This window comes from Artibeus jamaicensis, unplaced genomic scaffold, assembly GCF_021234435.1.
Source record: "Artibeus jamaicensis isolate MK-2021 breed Jamaican fruit bat unplaced genomic scaffold, CSHL_Jam_final contig_2259, whole genome shotgun sequence".
Taxonomy (NCBI): domain Eukaryota; kingdom Metazoa; phylum Chordata; class Mammalia; order Chiroptera; family Phyllostomidae; genus Artibeus; species Artibeus jamaicensis.
Window position 1 is genome coordinate 6,952,995 of NW_026521468.1, and position 4,727 is coordinate 6,957,721.

Here is a 4,727-nt window from a genome sequence, read left to right on the forward strand (position 1 = left end):
CCCTCCAGGGACAGGGTGCCCCCTGCACCCCAGCACATTCCCTGTCCTATCCTGAACCCCTTCCTACCACTCTGCCTCTGCCGTTCCCCCCCCGGTGAGCCAGCATTTCTTTCCCTGCTGTCCCAAGCCTCCCCTCAGCCCCGTTCCCAAGACGCGCTCTGTGGGTGCCTGTCAAGCCCGGCCCCTCCCCCACCGGATTGCTGGCAGTGGCTGTTTATGCACCAGGCTGTCTGCTGAGCAGTGGGCTCAGCATCTTTGAAGTTCCAGGCAACAGTGGCTGGATGCCTGCTCAGTACCAGCCCCCACCTGACCCCACCGGCAGGCCCTTGGGGTTCCAGCAGGGACTCTGACTCGCCCCTGGCACAGCCGAGGGTTGTACACACCCAGCAACAGCGACAGGTCGTTATGGCAACTGGCAACCCGGGGCAGGAGTGCGGGTCACCGTGCCATGCAAACATGCCCCAGGTTGTTCGGACCCCCCGCTCTGGAGGTGCAGCCTGTGGAGGGCCCCTTTTCTAGATCAGTTTTCTGTTTGTCTTCTTGTGGGAAGGCGGTGAGTGCAGGACAATAGCTGTAGGCTTTAGAGAGAAAACAGAGGGTTCAAATTCCGCTTTGCCATTAACTCAGTACGGACCCTCGAGCACCTTGCTTAGCACCTCAGGGCCCCCTCTGCAAAATGGGCTAACACCCACCTTATGGGGCCATTGGCGACACTGTAATGGGCACACAAATCACCTGAGGACGTTGTTAACGTAAAGACTCTGGCTCAGCAGGTTCGGCGTGGGACCCGAGATTCTATACATTTCTACCGGCTCTTCAGGTGATGGGTGAGACTGAGCAGCAGGGACGCAGAGCGCAAGGCCTAGCCTGCATCCAAGCTGCCACCCTGTGCGCCCCAGGCCACCCCTCCCTCCAGCACCACGGACAGCGCCTGGGGTCTCCGAGACGACCCGGGCCCCCAGCCCCGGTGATGCCAGGCTCACCGCGGACGGTGGGATTTTCGCCATAGTCATCGTCCCCCAAGACAGCCTCAACCTTGGCGTGCCTCACGGCTGGACCCTGTCGCTTCGCAGGTCGGCCACCTGCGTCGGGATCCCCCCCGCCCCCCCACCCAGCTCCTAGATTTCTCGCTCGCTGCTTGCCTCTTGCCGCTGGGCCGCGGCCCGGGCCAGTCCGCAGAGCTTGGCGGCAGCAGTGTCCGAGCCCCCTCCCCGCCCCTCCCCAGCGAGGACAGCCGGGACCTGCGGGGTCCCCAGGGCAGAGCTTCCCAAACTTCGGACTAGGCTGGCCAAGAGCAAAGGAGAGCACCACGGCATGCTGGGAGTCGTAGTTCGGGCTCCCTCAAAGGCAGGCGACGGCAAGCCGGGGGTGGGGGAGCGCCGCGCGGCGTGCTGGGAGTTGTAGTTCGGGCTTCCTCGTGCGGGGCGGGGCGGGGGGCGGGGCGGGGGGCTGGGGCTGGTCGCGATCCTGGGAGGTACGGGAGCCGGGGCGGTTCTGCGGGGCCAGGAATAAGCCGAGGCGGGGAGAGCTTTCAGAACGCAGGCACTCCTCGGGCTCTCGGCCAAGACCTGGCCTGGGCGCCTCCCTCAGCTCTAGGTGACGAGTACCGTGATCACCCAGGTTTTACAGATGGGGACCCTGGGACACATGGAGGCTGATGACCGTGCCTAAGGTCACTTAATGAGGAAGTGGCCGGTGCTGCCGTCTCCAGAGTCCAACTCTGAGCCACTGTATGATGTTTATGTTTTTCAATACATAATACACAATACATAATAAAATACACCATAGATTTTCAGAGCACCTACTGTGTGCCTGGCTTTGTCCAGGTGCCAGGCAGAGGGACACAACAAGGGTGCAGCTGACTTCATAGGTGCAATGGGAGGCAGAATCAGAGGGCCGCGCAGAGAGCCCCTCCCGACACCCCTGCCCTGGAGGGGCAGTGCTGGGGAGCGGAGAAGGGCATTGCAGACACATGCAGGCAGGACAGGAGTGCAGGCACCCACGTCCCCACTGCGCAGGGCCGCTCAGGGCACCCCTGAGCAAAGAGGATGGGCGTCCTTCCTCAGGCACTGACCTTGGACGGAGTTCTGCAGGTGCCTGCTCTGGTCTTTCTGGGGACGAAGGAGAGCCAGGGCAGCCTGCGCTCCGAGCTCAGGTGCTGGGGTGGGGTCAGGCCGTTGCAGGACTGAGCCTCACCTAGAGGGAGGGCAACGGCCCTGGGAGGAGCCGCATCGGGCCGCAGACAGGGCACAGCATGGGCAGAGGCTCTGGGTAGGAGGCAGCCGGAGTGTTGCAGGCCCTGAAGGAAGGCCAGCCCGGCTGGAGAAGTGAGCAGGGGTGGAGATAGAGCCCAACAGCTCTGTCCAGGCTGTGGCAGCCTCCCCACGGCTTGCCCCCTCCTGCCCCATGCCTGGCAGGTCATCCTGACGGGGCAGAAATGCGGGTCCCTGTAGGGTCTGTGGCCCCAAGGCTCCCCTTCTGAAGGAAAGGCTCTCTGCGCCCTCCCCCACTCCAGGGCCCCTCTGGAGGGGCCCTGACCCGAAACCTCCACTGAATTCCAGGCCCTTAGGAAACAAGCCCCTTATCTCAGTCTGGCTCCAGCCCTTCTGCTGGGAAGTGGGGGTGGGGAGCCGAGGCCTCTGTGGGAAGGAAGGGCGGGGTTTGGTCATGAGAGTGGCTCTCTCAGGACCACGGAGAAAAGGAGCCAGCATCTGGGTGCTCAGGAACCCCCTTCTGCCTGTAGGCTCTTCACAGTTCGTGCAACTTCCCTGTTAATCCTTGTGGCAACCGAGGGGAGAGGTCTGGGCAGGCAGTTTAGGGTGATCTGAGAATGCCACCAAGGCGACACCACTGGTCACCAGGCCTTTCTCCTCCCACAGCCAGGCTGTCTCCCTGAAAGCTGACCTTTCCTGGGGGAAGCGGGGGCCCCACAGAGATTCCTTCTGCCCAGCAGCTGTTTATTGCCTCCTACCTAGTCCCAGGGTAACTGGCCCTGCCTGGTCCCAATGGGGCCTTGTCCCCGTGTGGAGGGAGCAGGGGGGCAGGGGACCGGGGCGCCCTCCCGGGGCGATGAGGCAGGTTCCGAGGCCTTGTCCTGAGGGGAGACCCTCTGAGCAAGTCTTGATCTCAGCAGTTGTCTAGGCTCGTGTGTGTGCATGTGCATGTATTGTACATGTGTGCATACATGTTGGTACATTTAGGCGCACACGTGCATATACTTGTTTGCCTGTGTGCACACATGTGCATGTGTGTGCATCTGTGTTCGAGCGCTGCTGCGTGCATGTGTCTGTGGGGGCAGGCATGTGCCCCTGTGCAGGTAGGTACACATGTATGTGTGTTACAGATACGCATGTATGACGCATGTCTGTGTGTTTGGGGGGGTGAGTGTGTGTCCCTGGCCGTGTCAGATCTGAGTCATCCTGTCGGTAAGCTGGGGACAATCCACAGCTCCCAGATGGAGATGAGAAGCCGGAAGTCTCTTGTGCAGCCCATGGAACTTGCCACTCCCACTGCCCAGGTCACTGAGCTGACCCCTTCCCTCCTCTTCTCGGAAGGAGGGTCCAGTCTGATCGCCAGCCCCACCCCTGGAGGTCACGTGATCATCTCTTGCCTCCATGCAGACCCGCCCCACCACACCTGTCAGCTGTCCCCTCCTCCCCAATAGCAACAACCCTGAGCCAGGCGGCCTTGGGCTTCTGCCCCACCCCAGGGGTGCAGCCCTGCCCACCCCCCAGCCTCCTGCTCCCAGCCACCTCCCCCAAACCACACCGCTGCCAGGTTGAGACATTTCTGTTCCCCAGAAGCACTGACCTCTCTCTCACCCCCAATCTTCGCACCTGCCATTTCTTCTGCCTGGAAACTCCCCAACTATGGGCAGGTGTCCCTGGTTCCCACCTCCTCAGTCTACAGGTCTCAGCCGAGACACCCCTTTTCCAGGAAGTCCCCCGAATCCAGCCAGCAGGGGAAGGAGGTGACCCCGCTCTCGGTTACGATGCCTCTCCTTACTGCCCGCGGGTTATGGGCAGGGGCCAGGGTGCTCTCGGCCTTTGGAGTGTCCTGTGTGCCCAGCCCACAGGCCTCGGATGAGTGACGGATGAGACCCGGACTCATGGCACAGCTTCCCAAGACGACAGGAGTGTGGGGCAGCGTGAGCGCTGCTGTCCGAGGCAGGGGTGGGCCCTGCGTGCCAGTGCAGGGGCGGCCGGGGATGGGCAAGGAGCGCACGCTGGTCCCACCTCAGCTCCTCCATCGGGGGAGGCCTGGGGTCCCCACGATAACCCCTTCCCTGGCTTTTCTGGGATCTTTGCGTCTCCCAAGAGCAGTTGGAGGAAGTGGGGCAGGCTGGAGGGGGGAGTGACATGTGAACCCTGGGGCGGCTGCCTTTCCCGGCGCCCCAGGCTCCCTGGCACCCCTCCAGGGGCGGGCGCTGGGGTGTGGGCTCCCACACGCACGAGCGGAGTGCAGCATGCGTGTTCCTGGAAGGCCGGGCCTCTGGCAGGAAGTGATGGCAGGAGGCGGCTGCTGGGAACCGCGCCGGCCCGGCTGAGATAAAGCGAGGCAGCAGATTGGAGCTGCAGATAGCAGCCTGGGTCCTGGTAAACAGGTTGGGGGGGACGTCCTCCCCAGCTCTCCTGGCCCCGAGCCCGTGGGATCTATAGGACGCTGGCCTGGGTCCAGCCCAACAGCCTGCGTGTGACATGAGAGCTGTTTGCACCATCATCTCCCCG